General features: G+C 42.2%; 1 protein-coding gene across 1 annotated transcript in view; it reads left to right on the top strand.

Moving 5' to 3' along the window:
* Positions 1-8,252: 8,252 nt before the first annotated feature.
* Positions 8,253-21,618, top strand: part of LOC121579155 (teneurin-2) — a 337,282-nt gene continuing 323,916 nt past the window's right edge. Inside the window, exon 1 of the mRNA XM_041893490.2 lies at positions 8,253-8,541. The gene's annotated coding sequence lies outside the window, so the exon portion shown is untranslated. The remainder of the gene's footprint in view (positions 8,542-21,618) is intronic.

Below are 21,618 nucleotides of genomic sequence, written 5' to 3' on the forward strand. Positions count from 1 at the left end.
GTCTGCAGGTGTATAACTGCAATTTGAGAACATAGGGAGAAACAGGCGGCAGTATTGTTCAGTAAAACCCTTTCATTTCACTTCAGGGTGGCAGGCCCATACCCTACCTCAAACCAAAGCGCTCAAAAAATGAGTTTTTAGCGTCTGACTCATGAACAGTGCAGTGGATACTCGACCCATCTCTCCTGCGGTTCCGATAGGCTCAGTGAGAAGCCTATTAGGCTGATGATTGGCCAAATGGGTGAGTCAGGGGACCTTCTCCTCTCGTGTCTTGACATTGGGCTAAACTATGCTCTGATCCAGGGAAAATCAGCCACAGACCAACTCTGTCCTGCTGTAAAACGCCAGCTTCCTGACCCAGAAGAGGTCGAATGAGGGGAGGATAATGTTAGAGGTGCCAGTACTTTAATACAGTATTTAGCCACCAGCAGTAATTCAAACCGTCAAAGACAGGATAAATTCATGGGCAGGTAGCTGTATTTGAACCCTCTTGTCTTGATTTAGCTCTAAAGTTTGAGGATGAGGATTCCAAATCAATTCGATGCATTCAGCGTTTTTTCCCTGACTGTTAAAGTACAACCCTCTATTGATGACTTAAGTATCTGATCTCAAATATGATTTTCTGAGCATCTCTCAATTGTTTACCCATCACCCCAATCTAAGACCGCTAAAGGGAGCTACTGCCAGCCAACTGAAGGGAGTGTGTACAGTATTCTAACAAGTATTGTAAATTATAATGCTATACATTTAGGCACTGTGCGCTAGTATAGGAAAGCAGGCAGACTCCTGGGATTTAAATGGCATCTCTCTGGTCAAGCTCATTGCCCTACCCATCACAGGCATCACATCAGTGGGGAGGGATTTAGCCAGCAGTGCATCGCTCTGTCCCTGGAGGCCATATGTTTTGGTCTTGCTTCTACACTTAAATGATTTAAGTTAAACAGGATCAATTCTCCAGTTTTCCTTAATCTGGTGATGATTGAAAGCTAACAATGAGAAGTAGCAAACCCCTGAGGACTGGAGGTGTTCTGCATGGGTTATTATGGAGGAGGCTGTCCAGTTACTTAGAGCCCAGGCTGTCAGTGAAGCATGAATGGATCTGCAGGAGCCCGACCTCTCCACTGGCGAGTGATTCCTCACTGGGCTCATAACCAAACAGAGCATGAGATGAGCAAACACGGCTTCAAGACCAGGCCAGGAGACGGGGGTGTGGCGGCTGGGTTTATACTGATCCACACAATGGGATCATCCCTAACTACATGGGAAGTGTCGGAAAGTCAAAATATCACTCCTCATGATTCGGGGAGATCAGAGAGATCAGAAATAAAATACATTACATTCATAAGAAACGATGAGTGCCAAGGTCTTGACAATCACATTTACAAACAACCATTCAATCATCTTTCTAAGATTAATACACAAATAAATACACTGCTCAAAAAAATAAAGGGAACACTAAAATAACACATCCTAGATCTGAATGAATGAAATAATCTTATTAAATACTTTTTTCTTTACATAGTTGAATGTGCTGACAACAAAATCACACAAAAATTATCAATGGAAATCAAATTTATCAACCCATGGAGGTCTGGATTTGGAGTCACCCTCAAAATTAAAGTGGAAAACCACACTACAGGCTGATCCAACTTTGATGTAATGTCCTTAAAACAAGTCAAAATGAGGCTCAGTAGTGTGTGTGGCCTCCACGTGCCTGTATGACCTCCCTATAACGCCTGGGCATGTTCCTGATGAGGTGGCAGATGGTCTCCTGAGGGATCTCCTCCCAGACCTGGACTAAAGCATCCGCCAACTCCTGGACAGTCTGTGGTGCAACGTGGCGTTGGTGGATGGAGCGAGACATGATGTCCCAGATGTGCTCAATTGGATTCAGGTCTGGGGAACGGGCGGGCCAGTCCATAGCATCAATGCCTTCCTCTTGCAGGAACTGCTGACACACTCCAGCCACATGAGGTCTAGCATTGTCTTGCATTAGGAGGAACCCAGGGCCAACCGCACCAGCATATGGTCTCACAAGGGGTCTGAGGATCTCATCTCGGTACCTAATGGCAGTCAGGCTACCTCTGGCGAGCACATGGAGGGCTGTGCGGCCCCCAAAGAAATGCCACCCCACACCATGACTGACCCACCGCCAAACCGGTCATGCTGGAGGATGTTGCAGGCAGCAGAACGTTCTCCACGGCGTCTCCAGACTCTGTCACGTCTGTCACATGTGCTCAGTGTGAACCTGCTTTCATCTGTGAAGAGCACAGGGCGCCAGTGGCGAATTTGCCAATCTTGGTGTTCTCTGGCAAATGCCAAACGTCCTGCACGGTGTTGGGCTGTAAGCACAACCCCCACCTGTGGACGTCGGGCACTCATACAACCCTCATGGAGTCTGTTTCTGACCGTTTGAGCAGACACATGCACATTTGTGGCCTGCTGGAGGTCATTTTGCAGGGCTCTGGCAGTGCTCCTACTGCTCCTCCTTGCACAAAGGCGGAGGTAGCAGTCCTGCTGCTGGGTTGTTGCCCTCCTACGGCCTCCTCCACGTCTCCTGATGTACTGGCCTGTCTCCTGGTAGCGCCTCCATGCTCTGGACACTACGCTGACAGACACAGCTAACCTTCTTGCCACAGCTCACATTGATGTGCCATCCTGGATGAGCTGCACTACCTGAGCCACTTGTGTGGGTTGTAGACTCCGTCTCATGCTACCACTAGAGTGAAAGCACCGCCAGCATTCAAAAGTGACCAAAACATCAGCCAGGAAGCATAGGAACTGAGAAGTGGTCTGTGGTCACCACCTGCAAAACCAGTCCTTTATTGGGGGTGTCTTGCTAATTGCCTATAATTTCCACCTGTTGTCTATTCCATTTGCACAACAGCATGTGAAATGTATTGTCAATCAGTATTGCTTCCTAAGTGGACAGTTTGATTTCACAGAAGTGTGATTGACTTGGAGTTACATTGTATTGTTTAAGTGTTCCCGTTATTTTTTTGAGCAGTGTATATTGTCTGCATCTCAGGTGACTTTGGTAGAGATTGCTATCGACCTACTGTTCGTCTAGATCTTGATAACCTTGAAAATATATAAATGACAGGAATGAAAGGAAAGTTGAATTTCCATTCAGTGTTTTGGGAGAATGAGATGTGGAGGTGTTGATGTTGAACTACTGTACAACTAAGGACTGCGGTGGTAATCTCCTAGAGGACAAAAACACCATCACTCAGTCAGATTGAATGGCTTGCAAAGTCAGAAATACCTTGTTCAAAGTTTTACTTTGATTGTGTCTCCTGGAACACAAATACAGTTTGGAGAGAACAGGTAAACACATGAGATCAATACAGCATATATACAGTGGGGAAAAAAAGTATTTAGTCAGCCACCAATTGTGCAAGTTCTCCCACTTAAAAAGATGAGAGAGGCCTGTAATTTTCATCATAGGTACACGTCAACTATGACAGACAAAATGAGAAAAGAAATTCCAGAAAATCACATTGTAGGATTTTTAATGAATTTATTTGCAAATTATGGTGGAAAATAAGTATTTGGTCAATAACAAAAAAAGTTTCTCAATACTTTGTTATATACCCTTTGTTGGCAATGACACAGGTCAAACGTTTTCTGTAAGTCTTCACAAGGTTTTCACACACTGTTGCTGGTATTTTGGCCCATTCCTCCATGCAGATCTCCTCTAGAGCAGTGAGGTTTTGGGGCTGTCGCTGGGCAACACGGATTTTCAACTCCCTCCAAAGATTTTCTATGGTGTTGAGATCTGGAGACTGGCTAGGGCACTCCAGGACCTTGAAATGCTTCTTACGAAGCCACTCCTTCGTTGCCCGGGCGGTGTGTTTGGGATCATTGTCATACTGAAAGACCCAGCCACGTTTCATCTTCAATGCCCTTGCTGATGGAAGGAGGTTTTCACTCAAAATCTCACGATACATGGCCCCATTCATTCTTTCCTTTACACGGATCAGTCGTCCTGGTCCCTTTGCAGAAAAACAGCCCCAAAGCATGATGTTTCCATCCCCATGCTTCACAGTAGGTATGGTGTTCTTTGGATGCAACTCAGCATTCTTTGTACTCCAAACACGACGAGTTGAGTTTTTACCAAAAAGTTATATTTTGGTTTCATCTGACCATATGACATTCTCCCAATCCTCTTCTGGATCATCCAAATGCACTCTAGCAAACTTCAGACGGGCCTGGACATGTACTGGCTTAAGCAGGGGGGACACAGCAGGATTTGAGTCCCTGGCGGCGTAGTGTGTTACTGATGGTAGGCTTTGTTACTTTGGTCCCAGCTCTCTGCAGGTCATTCACTAGGTCCCCCCGTGTGGTTCTGGGATTTTTGCTCACCGTTCTTGTGATCATTTTGACCCCACGGGGTGAGATCTTGCGTGGAGCCCCAGATCGAGGGAGATTATCAGTGGTGTTGTATGTCTTCCATTTCCTAATAATTGCTCCCACAGTTGATTTCTTCAAACCAAGCTGCTTACCTATTGCAGATTCAGTCTTCCCATCCTGGTGCAGGTCTACAATTTTGTTTCTGGTGTCCTTTGACAGCTCTTTGGTCTTGGCCATAGTGGAGTTTGGAGTGTGACTGTTTGAGGTTGTGGACAGGTGTATTTTATACTGATAACAAGTTCAAACAGGTGCCATTAATACAGGAAACGAGGGAGGACAGAGGAGCCTCTTAAAGAAGAAGTTACAGGTCTGTGAGAGCCAGAAATCTTGCTTGTTTGTAGGTGACCAAATACTTATTTTCCACCATAATTTGCAAATAAATTCATTAAAAATCCTACAATGTGATTTTCTGGAATTTCTTTTCTCATTTTGTCTGTCATAGTTGACGTGTACCTATGATGAAAATTACAGGCCTCTCTCATCTTTTTAAGTGGGAGAACTTGCACAATTGGTGGCTGACTAAATACTTTTTTTCCCCACTGTAACTTGTTGTCAACCAAATATAGTAATTGACTAATCTGCTACAGAGACAAGCAGCTCTTTGGATTTCAAATATGATTCAAAAGCCTTGAGAATGGCCCCCCTCTTCATGGTGGAGAGAAAATAATACAAATTAAATTAAGGTCAATTTCCTGCAATTCTACACATTTTGCCAAAAACTGCGTAAATGTAACAGTTTTAAAGCAGGTTTTCTGCATATTTTGCCATGGGGCAGAGAGAAAATGTAGCAATTTTATAACTAATTCCATGCAGTTCTACACATTTTGCCATGGGGCAGAGAGAAAATGTAGAAATTATATAACAAATTCCATGCAATTCTACTAATTTTGCCATGGGGCAGAGGGACAAAAATGTAGTTTTACAGCTAATTTCCTGCAATTCTATCCATTTGGCCATGGGGTGGAGAGATCTTTTTTCAGTTTTAAAGATAATTTCCTGCAATTCTACACACTTTAGCATGACTTATGCCATGTTAATGATATCTGAGTGAGAGTGACTAACAAAATCAATGGGGCCTCCCTGGAGGTCAGGGCCCCTGGGCTGACATGTCTAATTGAGTGACTGTCAGTGACTGACATAACAAGATGTCAGTCACTGATGCACAACACAAATGTCGAACTTGCACCTTGTGCATTCTACTAATCTAACTCAACAGTAAGTTGAGACCCCGACTGAGTTCCTAAAAAAATATATTATAATTGTTTGTTTAGGGGCCCAAAGTGATTGCTTATGAGGTTTACGCCTGGATTTAAATATCACTTTGTCTTAGAAAATATGTCCAGCTGACCTACAATAAACCAGATTGACCTGAGAGGAGGAGATAAAGGTGAGCAGTCTGACCAATCAAAACAGCTCTTTGAAGTGACTTCCACCTTGGGGGAAAGTAGCTCCCTAACCCGGAGCCTGTAACCCTCATACCTCTCTGTCACTCCTGTTTATCTGTCCTACCTCTTATCTCCATTACTGCGCCTTCGGACAGGAGTGAGAGGATCTATCGTCATGATGACGATTGTCCACGTAGACATTTGCAGCCCCTGTTGTGCCTAAACCACAACTGCGGCAGGTAGCTTAGTGGTTAAGAGCGTTCCGAATGGTCGCTGGTTCTAATCCCCGAGCCGACTAGGTGAAAAATCTGTCGATGTGCCCTTGAGCAAGGCACTTAACCCTAATTGCGCTGGTTAAGAGCGTCTGCTAAATGACTAAAATGTAAATGTGTGGTCCTCTGTAGCTCAGCTGGTAGAGCACGGCGCTTGTAACGCCAAGGTAGTGGGTTCGATCCCCGGGACCACCCATTCACAAAAATGTATGCACGCATGACTGTAAGTCGTTTTGAATAAAAGCGTCTGCTAAATGGCATATTATTATTATAAATGCTATTCCCTGACAGTGCAGCAGGAATTTCGCTTCTAAAAACGCCACATGGCGGCCATCATCCCTCTTGGCCCTGTGTGATCTGAGCTTCATTTAAAAGAAAAGCAAATACAGACTTGATCTTTTCGTTGTCACCATTTTAATTAGAGGGTGGAATGACTGTACATTCGTCTGTGTGGCCAATTGGCCGTAAGACATGGATTGCTAATAAGATAGCAGCAATTTGTTGTCTGCACCACAAACAATCAGTCAAAGAATAAACCATAAAAGACAAACTAAGAGCTTCCAATGCAACCCGGATTACTGACGTGACCAGTAAAAAAAGCAATTATTTTTGGTTTAAATTTTGGGTCCTATTAAACTCTCATTAATGATTGGATTTTTGGTTACCCCAGTGAAAATTTAAATATATCTATGCCTATCCATTAATCCCACAGTTTATCCCCTCTTCAAGGACATCTATCACTGGCATATTACTTTTAATAAGTTACTATTTGTTTTCATCTTTCAGTAATTATAAGTGATACAAGTGTATCTATGTCATCTAATATCCCTCTGTAAACCCTAATCCAATCCCGGATAGAAAAGAAGGGGGTAGTTAAATTGCAATGCTTCATGGACACATTGACAGGAATCCTTATGGTGGACATATTCATTGTGCATTTTGGTCCAAAATTGAAGAGAATATTGATCAGCGGGGGAGTGGAGAGCGTCCATTATTGATGTCCCTGCAGTAAAGCCAAAGGACCTCCCTCCCCTCTCTTTATGAATCATTTAAATCAATATCTCTGTAATGCCTTTGTTCAATTTAATGCATTTATTAAACCTGTGATATATTCGTTTTCACATGTATCACCACTGTGCGCCCCCCCATACTATTGTCTCCTATCTATGGCCAACCATGGGGCATTTCTCTGGCAAGACCAAATGAACACTATCTGTCACTATCAAGGTCGAGACAGGCAGTTTTAGCAATAAAGTCTTCCAGAGAAACTGAGGCTCTTGTTTTTCAGTTTTTTACATTGGCGCTAATTTGACAGATGAAGGTGATGTTTCTGCTCTGTGCTAAACATCGCCCTGAACACATCATGAACACATCCTGCAACAAGCCTGATTGTGTTGATTACGTTTTTGATGTATACAAAGAACAGACATTTGCCAGTAGCAAATGTCTATTCTTTGTATCCTATTTAGTAGGCCTACACAATAATCGTATAATGAAATAATTTGCTTTGGGATTGTTGGGTGTCATTCACTGCAAGTCAACACAACAAAACTCAAGCTTTTTCATTTTAGCAGACGCTCTTATCCAGAGCGACTTACAGTTAGTGAGTGCATACATTTTCATACTGGCCCCCCGTGGGAATCGAACCCACAACCCTGGCGTTGCAAGCGCCATGCTCTACCAACTGAGCCTGTGGTATCTGGTCTCTTAACCGAAGCCCTGTCATTTCACTTGTTTTAGCAAGTATAGTACAGTAGGCCTACTAGCATACCTGCTTCTACTAATCGTGGGCTTAGTGATTAGTTGACTAGTTGAATCAGGCGCGCTATTATTGGAATCAATCAAATAAGGAGAACGGCTGGGGGTAACGGGAGATGTTTGGGAAATTCTAGATGATAATGTCCTGAATATAGGAAGTAAATAGAAAATAAATGCTTATGTTGCCAATAGTCAGGACGGCAAAAGTACATTTTACTTTGATCGAAAACCAATAGTAGGCCTATGCGTCTAAAGTAAGTAAGAGAGACATTCCAATTATTAGATCGACGTCAATGCATCTCTGGGCTATATATTCTATACAGCAGATCGAACCTCCCCACTGAGGATGGTAGATTCCAACCTGCTTTTAGCTCTATGCGGCTCATGCGGACGCGGTGTAGAACAGGTTCGTGCTTAACTCGCGTGCGTTTGTTTACTAGGGAAACCCGAATATTGACTGTTCTTCAACCTTATCCGTCCATGTCTGGAAGCCCATTCATCGGAGTGGGTCGTCGGTAGTCATTACTTTAATACTTTAAAGATTATGATATGCTTCTCTCTCCTTTACTCTCATAAAAAGCTGACTTTTACTGAAAGCAACGAGGCGAAATAAACACTCACGACAGGACCGCGTGCTTCCGAGGGGACTAAAGTTCTTCATAGTGATGCTGTGACAGAACGACGCAGTGAAACAAAGCACATATTTGTAAAAGGTAAGCGACTCTTGCTTATACTTTTTAAATATAGCTTGCTGGGACCAAGATCATTTGTAATGTTATTATATTTTTTTCTCTTGACTGACAGCGTTCTTAGTGTCTCAAATGTATAGGTGTCCCCTGTAGCTCAGTTGGTAGAGCATGGCGCTTGCAACGCCTGGGTTGTGGGTTCGTTTCCCACGGGGGCCAGTATAAAAATGTATGCACTCACTAACTGTAAGTCGCTCTGGATAAGAGCATCTGCTAAATGACTAAAATATTAAAAAAAATAGGAATGCGCTTATCAGACTTGGGCAGTATGCTGCTGTTGGGTCAGGTTATTGTGATGCGGAGAAACTCAATAGCAGTTCAATGCCGCACACCCAGTCAACTTTGTGGACACGTGCCCTAGAAAACCCGAATAAGTGGATAAAGCCTTTCAGTCGTATATATTCCACCATACTGTATTGGTTTAACAGGACTAAATCGTGAGTAGCCTCACAGTGCCATTGACCAAGCGCACGACTCCCTATCATGTCTCTGAGTGTTTGTGATTCATGCTGCGTTCTTGCACCACAATCATGAAGTCCCTGGTCTATTTACCAAGGTCGCTGTTTTTGCTCAACCTTCAATGGAATCTATTGTCACTTTTTTTTTTTTTTTTTGCTCAGATATTGATTGCAAACAACCTACAGTCATTTTACGAGTTTAACATAATCCTCTCTCTCCACAGCCATTCATTTGTTACTGCCCAGAGCAGATGGTTCCATTACCCTGAATGTCAATAGCCCCATCACGTGATGGCTGAATAAGTTTAGTTCTGTGAAGGTGCTCTGTCAACATCATTTGTGTCCAGTCCACTCATCCTTTTTCAGGTACATGATATTGTATTTACACAAACTGCCCCGTGAGTCAAGGACACACAAGTCAGCAGAACCTTTCCACTATAAAGGAGTTCAGTATTTACTCATAATTTGGCCATTTAATGCATTCACTTTAGATCCAGTCTCCTGGGTTTCAGAGGTAAATTCAGTTAACCTTTCCAGTTTGTGTACTACACACTGTCTATGGCAATCTGAAATGCCTCTGTTACTGTTCATCAGCCCAGTGTCAGCTTTGTGCCAGTGTTGTCTAGTAATAGGTTTTTTTTAAGGTTGAATGATACCAGCCAGTTATCACCAGCATAGAGAACATCAATCATAACAGCTGTCCAACTTGCAGTGCAGTGCCGGAGTCCAGTCAGCTCTTAAAGGGGTAATCCAAGCCCAACAACATATCTATGCTAGTGTAGTGCTGTATCGCCAGGAAAAGAAGAGGATTACATAAAGGGAGCTTCCACATTAATCCTACAACCCCCCACCCCACCCCACCCCTTCTTGGCACTTGCACAGATGAGATTTCACCCCCCCATAGTGATTGAGAGCTGGTGGTCTGTGCTCCTGGGCTGAGCTCCATCATACAGTGTCAGCCCTCTGCCATGACTCACTGAGCATCCCACCCTGGGAAAAGGAGCAGCACCAACACTCCACTCTAGCCCCTGAAAAAACAGAGAAGTTGATGTACTTCATGGGTTCCAAAGAGACTGTTGATAACTCAGATTAATGTCACCCTTTAAGCTGTTAGAACACATCATCATAGTATGCTGGTCCTGGTCACATAAACTAAGCTTGCATGGGAGTGACAACTCCTTTTATTGGAAACCAATATGATTACCACAAATGGTGTTATCTGTTTCTCTTGACGGACCAAACAACAAGCCTTTAAATCCATAAATTCATATTCAAATTAGTTCTGCAGATTTGAGTTGAATGCAAGACATCCCACGAACACATTTCGTTAGCTACCTAGACCTCTGGAATGAAGTAGTGCTGTGGCTTTAGTCCATGATGATATTATCATATGATATTACAGCGGTGCGTCGGTTGATTAGTTATCCTGCTCTGTCTTCTGCTCACACTGGAGATGAAGATGGACCCAGTATATTCAGACACCGTCGTCCATCCTACACCTGTGACTGCTCACTCAGCCACCATTTTCCATTGCAGTCACATCAGCAAGACGGCTTTCCATAAATCACAGCTGATGATATTGGCATCGTGTGCATGTGGAGATCTGTGTGGGGATCTCGTGTTCATATGATAGCAGTGTGGCCTTCCGAATCCCCAGCCTGACAGATGCAGGCTGCAATTCCCTGGTTTGTACAGATTAGAGGATTAAGAGGTACAGGGTTTGTTCAATATCCTTAATGCATTCGTTCAGACTGTAGTGCCAGAATAAGTTTACAGTGCAGTAGTGTTCCGTTCTCTCCCATTTTGTTGATAGACATGAGTGACCTTGTGTTTTCCTGTGTGAAATCTAAAGTTTTACATGTCGGCATGGCTACACATACACAGTGCACTACTCAATCTATTTTAACTGTTTAATTAATGTGTTAATTTTGTTTGGATCGAGTCGACAAGCTCTGCCCTTGGCTTCAGTAGAATACATTGCCTTATTAGTACTTGGGGAGGAGGTTGATCAGCTTCTCCTGCTCTTATGAATGCTTAGATCTTTTGAGTAGTGTTTAAGTGTCCTATCTGTGTTGGTTTGGTAAAGCGCGAAGGAGCGGTCTTGACACAACAGAGCAGATATAAGCACAGCCTGATTCGATTTGATGGCTGATAACGGTCCTTGCAAATTAATTCATTAAATCTTCAATGCTCAACAAATTTTTTTTTTTTCAGATAGTCTCTCATTAAATAATTGCAGTGTTCATGCTATTAAAATATATATTTTAGCACACACCTTGTTAGCCTGTACATTTTAGGCCGATCAACTTAACCTGTTTTGGCAATGGAATTTTGACTCAGACATTTTGAACTCAGACATTACCTTAATATGCTTTTTAGCTAAGTTATTATATAAACCAGGGGTTCTTCAAAGAACTTCTAGGGGTTCCCCCACAGTTTCAATTTGAAGGATCCCTAAAGGATACACCAGGAACCTTTTTCTTTTTAGAGTGTACATGCATTTTTTTCATGTGTTCCATCGCAAACTGTCAAACATAAAGCTCTCGGCTACTATCCAATCAAAGCCACATTGACATTATCCCACCGCTGGTTAGCCACTATTGGCTTAAAAAGCCAAACGTAACACATCTGCCAGTTAATTTCCAGCAATATTGCCCCTGTCTGTCTGTTCGATGTGCGTGTTTGTCTATCTCCCTGTATGTAGCCAGTTAGTGAGTACGGTTACATGCAAACAATAATGCGATTTTTAAAATGGATAGTTGGATTAATATAAATGACTTTCTTCCACAACCTTATAAATTAAATACTAACTGCAAAGTAGGCTTTCTCTGACAAAACCATATCATCATTATTATTTGTATCAATTGGGTGGCGATTGTTTTTGAAAGCTCTGCCATGACAAGTGCTGCAGCAGTAGGCCTAGCGGTTTTGAACACACCAACTTTATACTATTTTGCGTAATGCTTTGAACACACCGACTGCGTCATTTGGCAAACTAGTATGCAGCATCATCTAGATATGTGTGTAACAAAAGTTCAACATTCACCTTCTGCTACCATTTGCGTAAATGGGTTGACAGAATACAGTTTGATGCATGCATTCAATAAATCCAACGTTGCACCACAGAGAACGCACTGCAGCTTCCTCTGCAACGCGATGCTGCAAGGTAAATGCAGCGTTCCATTGGAAATGAGTGTACTTCTGGTGTACCAAAACACGACGACTCAGTCGGTGTGTTCGAAGCGTAACAGCAGAAACATTTAAAGGGGAATTACACTCAAAACTCGAAATTTCGAAATCTTCTGATGTGATTTAAGCATTGACATGGACTCAGAACATCCATTGTTTCTCTATGAATAATTGTAATATTGAGAGTAGAAAACAAAAAAAAGAGAAAAAACACAGATTTCAGGAAAATATAATTTCATGGGGACCTTAGTTGTTTATTAACCATAATTTGACCAGGTATATTGACAGAAAACACATGTCTTGTACACTGAGGACCCAGTGAAGAGTTGCAGGGTAGAGGAGAACAGAAGAATGTAAAAAAAAAAAAAAAAGACAGAAGTTCGTGACGTTTCATTTTTTAAAAGTAGCTCTCTTGTTAGAAAAGGTTGGAGATCCCTGATATACAGTGGGGAAAAAAAGTATTTAGTCAGCCACCAATTGTGCAAGTTCTCCCACTTAAAAAGATGAGAGAGGCCTGTAATTTTCATCATAGGTACACGTCAACTATGACAGACAAATTGAGAGAAAAAAAATCCAGAAAATCACATTGTATGATTTTTAATGAATTTATTTGCAAATTATAGTGGAAAATAAGTATTTGGTCACCTACAAACAACCAAGATTTCTGGCTCTCACAGACCTGTAACTTCTTCTTTAAGAGGCTCCTCTGTCCTCCACTCGTTACCTGTATTAATGGCACCTGTTTGAACTTGTTATTAGTATAAAAGACACCTGTCCACAACCTCAAACAGTCATACTCCAAACTCCACTATGGCCAAGACCAAAGAGCTGTCAAAGGACACCAGAAACAAAATTGTAGACCTGCACCAGGCTGGGAAGTCTGAATCTGCAAAAGGTAAGCAGCTTGGTTTGAAGAAATCAACTGTGGGAGCAATTATTAGGAAATGGAAGACATACAAGACCACTGATAATCTCCCTCGATCTGGGGCTCCACGCAAGATCTCACCCAGTGGGGTCAAAATGATCACAAGAACGGTGAGCAAAAATCCCAGAACCACACGGAGGGACCTAGTGAATGACCTGCAGAGAGCTGGGACCAAAGTAACAAAACCTACCATCAGTAACACACTACGCCGCCAGGGACCCAAATCCTGCAGTGCCAGACGTATCCCCCTGCTTAAGCCAGTATATGTCCAGGCCCGTCTGAAGTTTGCTAGAGTGCATTTGGATGATCCAGAAGAGGATTGGGAGAATGTCAGATGAAACCAAAATAGAACTTTTTGGTAAAAACTCAACTCGTCGTGTTTGGAGGACAAAGAATGCTGAGTTGCAGCCAAAGAACACCATACCTACTGTGAAGCATGAGGGTGGAAACATCATGCTTTGGGGCTGTTTTTCTGCAAAAGGACCAGGACGACTGATCCGTGTAAAGGAAAGAATGAATGGGGCCATGTATCGTGAGATTTTTGAGTGAAAACCTCCTTCCATCAGCAAGGGCATTGAAGATGAAACGTGGCTGGGTCTTTCAGCATGACAATGATCCCAAACACACCGCCGGGCAGGAAGGAGTGGCTTCGTAAGAAGCATTTCAAGGTCCTGGAGTGGCCTAGCCAGTCTCCAGATCTCAACCCCATAGAAAATCTTTGGAGGGAGTTGAAAGTCCGTGTTGCCCAGCGACAGCCCCAAAACATCACTGCTCTAGAGGAGATCTGCATGGAGGAATGGGCCAAAATACCAGCAACAGTGTGTGAAAACCTTGTGAAGACTTACAGAAAACGTTTGACCTGTGTCATTGCCAACAAAGGGTATATAACAAAGTATTGTGAAACTTTTGTTATTGACCAAATACTTATTTTCCACCATAATTTGCAAATAAATTCATAAAAAATCCTGCAATGTTATTTTCTGGATTTTTTTTCCTCATTTTGTCTGTCATAGTTGACGTGTACATATGATGAAAATTACAGGCCTCTCTCATCTTTTTAAGTGGGAGGACTTGCACAATTGGTGGCTGACTAAATACTTTTTTCCCCCACTGTAAAATGTTGTATTTCTGCACAGTCAAGTGTTCCCTTGAAGGGAATTGAAACATACTGTAGTCGAAATTTTAATAAGAGTGCAATCAATTATCCAGTTCTAGAATACTCCAAGTTCTAAATAACTCCTCAAGGAACATTCATTTCTGGTTCTCCTGGTCTCACTCCCTACCTACTGCCTCTCCACTGGAATTATTGAACTTTTAGTGCTGAACCTTTTTTTAATGATATTTCCTTTTCATAGACAAGTCAAGTGACCGAGGATATGCTTTTTAAACCAGCTAAATATTTAACTATATGCTTTTAAGGTTGACGGATCGTATTTTTAAGAGACATATTTTAGGACCTTAAAATTCCTCATGGATCAAGTTGGTCACTTTTTGGACTCAGGGTGAATCAACTTGATGTGTTGTAAATCAACATGATCTCTATTCAGAATGGCCTTGTCCAGGTTGTAATACCCTGGACAGCTCAGAGGCGCTATAGGAGGACAGGCTCATTGGAATGGCTGGAATGGAATCCATTTAACGGTATCAAACACATCAAAAGTATGGAAACCACATGTTTGACTCCATTCCATTAATTCCATTCCAGCCATTACAATGAGCCCATCCTCCTATAGCACCTCCCACCAGCCTCCACTGGTACAGCTGGTGTTAATGAACATGCTGTACTGAGCTTATTTAGCCTAGTCAGAAATGAACATGTTCAATTCACTGGACAGCCTTTGTGCCCCTGAAGCCAATGGAAATCCAAATGTATTCAGAATGAGAGAATCAAGTAGCCTTATTTTAATCCACTCTCCATCTTAACCCCTCCAATGTACAGTTGAAGTCGGACGTTTACATACACCTTAACCAAATACATTTAAACTCAGTTTTTCACAATTCCTGACATTTAATCCTAGTAAAAATTCCCTATCTTAGGTCAGTTAGGATCACCACTTTATTTTAAGAATGTGAAATGTCAGAATAATAGTAGAGAATTATTTATTTAAGCTTTTATTTATTTCATCACATTCCCAGTGGGTCAGAAGTTTACATACACTCAATTAGTATTTGGTAGCATTGCCTTTAAATTGTTTAACTTGGGTCAAACATTCTGGGTCGCCTTCCACAAGCTTCCCACAATAAGTTGGGTGAATTTTGGCCCATTCCTCCTGACAGAGCTGGTGTAACTGAGTCAGGTTTGTAGGCCTCCTTGCTCGCACACACTTTTTCAGTTCTGCCCACACATTTTCTATAGGTTTGAGGTCAGGGCTTTGTGATGGCCACTCCAATATCTTGACTTTGTTGTCCTTAAGCCATTTTGCCACAACTTTGGAAGTATGCTTGGGGTCATTGTCCATTTGGAAGACCCATTTGCGACCAAGCTTTAACTTCCTGACTGATGTCTTGAGATGTTGCTTCAATATATCGACATCATTTTCCCTCCTCATGATGCCATCTATTTTGTGAAGTGCACCAGTCCCTCCTGCAGCAAAGCACCCCAACAGCATGATGCTGCCACCCCCGTCCTTCACGGTTGGGATGGTGTTATTCGGCTTGCAAGCAACCCCCTTTTTCCTCCAAACATAACGATGGTCATTATGGCCAAACAGTTCTATTTTTGTTTCATCAGACCAGAGGACATTTCTCCAAAAAGTACGATCAATCTTTGTCCCCATGTGCAGTTGCAAACCGTAGTCTGGCTTTTTTATGGCGGTTTTGGAGCAGTGGCTTCTTCCTTGCTGAGCGGCCTTTCAGGTTATGTCGATATAGGACTTGTTTTACTGTGGATATAGATACTTTTGTACCTGTTTCCTCCAGCATCTTCACAAGGTCCTTTGCTGTTGTTCTGGGATTGATTTGCACTTTTCGCACCAAAGTACGTTAATCTCTAGGAGACAGAACGCGTCTCCTTCCTGAGCAGTATGATGGCTGCGTGGCCCATGGTGTTTATACTTGCGTACTATTGTTTGTACAGATGAACGTGGTACCTTCAGGCGTTTGGAAAATGCTCCCAAGGATGAACCAGACTTGTGGAGGCTACAATTCTTTCTGAGGTCTTGGCTGATTTCTTTTGATTTCCCCATGATGTCAAGCAAAGAGGCACTGAGTTTGAAGGTAGGCCTTGAAATACATCCACAGGTACACCTCCAATTGACTCAAATGATGTCAATTAGCCTATCAGAAGTTTCTAAAGCCATGAAATCCTTTTCTGGAATTTTCCAAGCTGTTTAAAGGCACAGTCAACTTAGTGTATGTAAACTTCTGACCCACTGGAATTGTGATACAGTGAATTATAAGTGAAATAATCCGTCTGTAAACAATTGTTGGAAAAATTACTTGTGACATGCACAAAGTAGATGTCCTAACCAACTTGCCAAAACTATAGTTTGTTAACAAGAAAATTGTGGAGTGGTTGAAAAATGAGTTTTAATGACTCCAAGTCTATGTAAACTTCCGACTTCAACTGTATATGCCTTTTCAGTCTAAGTCATTACCCACAAATTGTAATTATAGTCTGAAGAAACGTTGTATTAATGAATTTCAACATTATGTTTTTACTCTAACAAGACAATCAAAGACTTTTGTGTTAATGTGGCGTTGGAAATGATGCGCTGTCATGCTGGGTGTTTTTCTCCTGGTTCTTCTCTGCCCAGAGGCCAAGGGAGCAGTGAACACTCGGCATTGATCAGAACTCATTAAAAATATATACGTTTTCTTGTCACACACACCAGAAAGGTGCAGTGAAATGTGTTGTTTTACAGGGTCAGCTATAGTAGTATGGTGCCCCTGGAGAAAATTAGGGTTAAGTGCCTTGCTCAAGGGCACATCGACAGATGTTTCACCTTGTCGGCTCGGGTATTCGAACCAGCAACCTTTCAGTTACTGGCCCAATGCTACAGTATACAGACAGGGCCTTGCCTTAAACGATCCTCTTCCCACTACACACTGGGTGACTGCACAGTGCTGCCACAGAATTAGATATGGTAGAAATAATTACATTCATATTAATCAGAAAGGGAAAATGTCAAGCTTAAAGGGATAGTTTATGCAAAATCTATATTTGGGTCAAATTCACCCTAACCTTGAGTTGTCTGAAGGCCCATGGTGACAGAATCCACAGTAATCCATTATTAACTTCTGGCTACAGCCTGGAGTTAGCATATTAGCATCGTCAGATTTCATGAATGGAAACGGCCGATGTTAGCAAAGCTTCACTGCAAGCCAAAACTTTCTCAAAAACACTTCAAACTAAGTTCTGTAGTTTGTGGAGTTAGCAGGGACGGGTAAACATGGTATCAGAGCATTTTGAAAATGATAATTTATTGCAAAAATAAGAACATTCTCACTGGGAAGCAGTGGTGGAAAAAGTACCCAATTTTCATACTTGAGTAAAAGTAAAGATACCTTTTTAATAGAAAATTACTCAAGTAAAAGTGAAAGTCACCCAGTAAAACACTACTTGAGTAAAAGTCTAAAAGTATTTGGTTTTAAATGTACTTAAGTATCAAAAGTAAATGTAATTGCTAAAATATACTTAAGTATCAAAAGTAAAAGTAAATTATAAATCATTTCAAATTCCTTAAATTAAGCAAACCAGACGGCTCAATTTTCTTGTTTTTTTTAATGTAGCCAGGGGCACACTCCAACACTCAGACATAATTTACAAATGAAGCATTTGTGTTTCATAAGTCCACAAGATCAGAGGCAGTAGGGATGACCAGGGATGTTCTCTTGATAAGTGTGAATTGGACATTTTCCTGTCCTGCTAAGCATTCAAAATGTAATGAGTACTTTTGGGTGTCAGGGAAAATGTATGGAGTAAAAAGTTTTTTTTTTTTTTTTAAAGGAATGTTGTGGAGTAAAAGTAAAAGTTGTAAAAAATATAAATAGTAAAGCACAGATAGTCAAAATAACTACTGAAGTAGTACTTTAAAGTACTTTTACTTAAGTACTTTACACCACTGCTTTGAAGAAACCATGGACAGGTTCATCGAGTATCAACACTACCAAACCTAGTTTGAAGTGTTTTTTTGAGGAAGTTTCGCCTTGAAGTGCAGCTTTACTAACATCGGTTTCGCTGTTTCCATTCATGAAATCTAACTACATGGGCCTTCAGACACCACTCAAAGTAAAGGTAATTTGACCCAAATATAGATTTTGGATGAACTATCCCTTTAAATTTGACATTTTTCTCTGATTTTTAATATGAATGTCATTATTTCTACCGTATCTAATTCTGTGGCAGTGCTGTGCAGTCACCCGGTGTGTAGTGGGAAGAGGTTTGTTTGAGGCAAGGCCCTGTCTGTATACTTTAGTTAGAGCATACTTACTATCTAAATGAGTCCCGGATCAGTGCTGAGTGCTCTCTTGGCCTCTGGGCAGAAGAGAACCAGGAGAAAAACACGCAGCATGATTTCCATCGCCACATTAACACTATGTTCTGTTAGCCCTCCGTTTGCTGATTCGACAGGTATAATGTATTTGGAAAGAAAGGGTCTGCCTACTTAATGTCAATACACTTCTATGTCGGCTAATTATGTTGTGAACTACTGATACCATTTGTTCTATTAACTAATAAAAAAATATTCCTAACTAAAGAGAGTCATACACTCTTTAGTTAGGAATATTTTTTTATTTTGACAGCCAAAGAATGGAACATGAATGAACCGGAAAGTACTTTGGTGACTTATATTTTCTTTAGAGTGGTCCTTTTGTAGCTCAATTGGTAGAGCATGGCGGTTGTAACGCCAGGGTAGTGGGTTCGATCCCCGGGACCACCCATACGTAAAAATGTATGCACACATGACTATAAGTCACTTTGGATAAAAGCGTCTGCTAAATGGCTTATTATATTATTATTATTATTATTATTATTATTATTGTCCTGTAAGAAGGCATTTTAATAGGATGATCATGTTGTTCTATGGAAAACATTGAATATCACAGGTTAATACATTGCTTATCTTTTCTCATTTAGTTTTTACAGCAGGCTTAGGTTGTTGGGAAGCGTTCAGGTAAATGAAGGGGCAGAGGGGTCACGTCAGAATCAGTCGGATGTTTTTCCATTTCTATGAAGGTACGTATGGTTTTCCCTTTCTCCAAACAGCCGATGTTTGTTTGTCTGAAGGCGGGGGGCCGAGGGAGTCTTTAGGTAGGCGGCATTGTGTACAGATATGATGAGAGATTGTAGTGTGTGTGTGTGTGTGTGAGCCTCTGTGTGGGAAGGGTTAATGGGGACAGTGGACTTTGTTGTTGTTGAAAATACTGTGAAGCAGGCGGGTGCTGAGGAGACTGAGAGTTGGCATGATATGGATGTGCATGTTTTGCAGTGAGACGGGTACAACAGGAGTAAATCAAAAGTTCTGATGCTGTCGTTTCAGAGCTTAAGCTACTCCATGCCATTACTAAAGCCTTAATAACTGGGCAGCAGGTAGCCTAGCGGTTAAGAGTGTTTGGCCAGTAACCAAAAGGTCGCTGGTTCGAACCCGTGAGCCGACTAGGTGAAAAATCTATCGACGTGCCCTTGAGCAAGGCACTTAACCCTAATTGCTCCGGTAAGTCGGTCTGGATAAGAGCATCTGCTAAACGTGTAAAGTGTTATTCAAGGGGCTCCAGTCAAAAGTAGTATGTTATATATTATATTAAAAGCATACCATTCAGCCACAGGAGCATTAGTGAGGTTGTGCACTGATGTTGGGCAATTAGGCCTGGCTCGTAGTCTGCGTTCCAATTAATCCCAAAGGTGTTCGATGGTGTTGAGGTCAGGGCTCTGTGCAGGCCAGTAAAGTTCTTCCACACCGATATCAACAAACCATTTCTGTATGGACCTCGCATTGTCCTGCTGAAACAGGAAAGGGCCTTCCCCAAATTGTTGCCACTAAATTGGAAGCACAGAATCGTCTAGAATTGTATGCTGTAGCGTTAAGATTTCCCTTCACTGGAACTGAGGGGCCTAGCCCGAACCATCAAAAACAGTCCCAGACCGTTATTCCTCCTCCACCAAACTTTACAGTTGGCACTATGCATTCGGGCAGGTAGCATTCTCCTGGCATCCGCCAAACCCAGATTTGTCCGTCTGACTGCCAGGTGGTGAAGCGTGATTCATCACTCCAGAGAACGCGTTTCCACTGCTCCAGAGTCCAATGGCAGCGAGCTTTACACCACTCCCACGACGCTTGGCATTGTGCATGGTGATCTTAGGCTTTTGAACGGCTGTTTGGCCATGGAAACCCATTTCATGAAGCTCCCGACAAACAGTTCTTGTTCTGACGTTGCTTCCAGAGGCAGTTTGGAACTCAGTATTGAGTGTTGCAACCGAGGACAGATGATTTTTACATGCTACGTGCTTCAGTACTCGGCGGTCCCAATCTGTGAGCTTGTGTGGCCTACCACTTCGCGGCTGAGCCGTTGTTGCTCTTAGATGTTTCCACATCACAATAACAGCACTTACAGTTGACCGGGGCAGCTATAGCAGGGCAGAAATTTGACGAACTGACCTGTTGGAAAGTCACTGAGCTCTTCAGTAAGGCCATTCTACTGCCAATGTTTGTCTATGGAGATTGCATGGCTATGTGCTAGATTTTATACACCTGTCAGCAAAGGGTGTGGCTGAAAATAGCTGAATCCACTAATTTGAAGGGGTGTTCACATACTTTGGAATATACAGTCGTGGTCAAACGTTTTGTCAGATGTTACTATGGTATTCTGAAGTATAATTACAAGCATTCAATAAGTGTCAAAGGCTTTTATTGACAATTACATTAAGTTTATGCAAAGAGTCAATATTTGCAGTGTTGACCCTTCTTTTTCAAGACCTCTGCAATCCGCCCTGGCATGCTGTCAGTTAACTTCTGGGCCACCCCTTGACTAATGGCAGCCCATTCTTGCATAATCAATGCTTGGAGTTTGTCAGAATTTGTGGGTTTTTGTTTGTCCACCCGCCACTTGAGGATTGACCACAAGTTCTCAATGGGATTAAGGTCTGGGGAGTGGCCATGGACCCAAAATGTAAATGTTTTGTTCCCTGAGCAACTAGTTATCACTTTTGCCTTATGGCAAGGTGCTCCATCATGCTGGAAAAGGCATTGTTCATCACCAAACTGTTCTTGGATGGTTGGGAGAAGTTGCTCTCGGAGGATGTGTTGGTACCATTCTTTATTCATGGCTGTGTTCTTAGGCAAAATTGTGAGTGAGCCCACTCCCTTGGCTGAGAAGCAACCCCACACATGAATGGTCTCAGGATGCTTTACTGTTGGCATGACACAGGACTGATGGTAGCGCTCACCTTGTCTTCTCCGGACAAGCTTTTTTCTGGATGCCCCAAACAATCGGAAAGGGCATTCATCAGAGAAAATGACTTTACCTCAGTCC

This window comes from Coregonus clupeaformis, chromosome 13 (genome assembly GCF_020615455.1).
Source record: "Coregonus clupeaformis isolate EN_2021a chromosome 13, ASM2061545v1, whole genome shotgun sequence".
NCBI classification, from domain to species: Eukaryota; Metazoa; Chordata; class Actinopteri; order Salmoniformes; family Salmonidae; genus Coregonus; species Coregonus clupeaformis.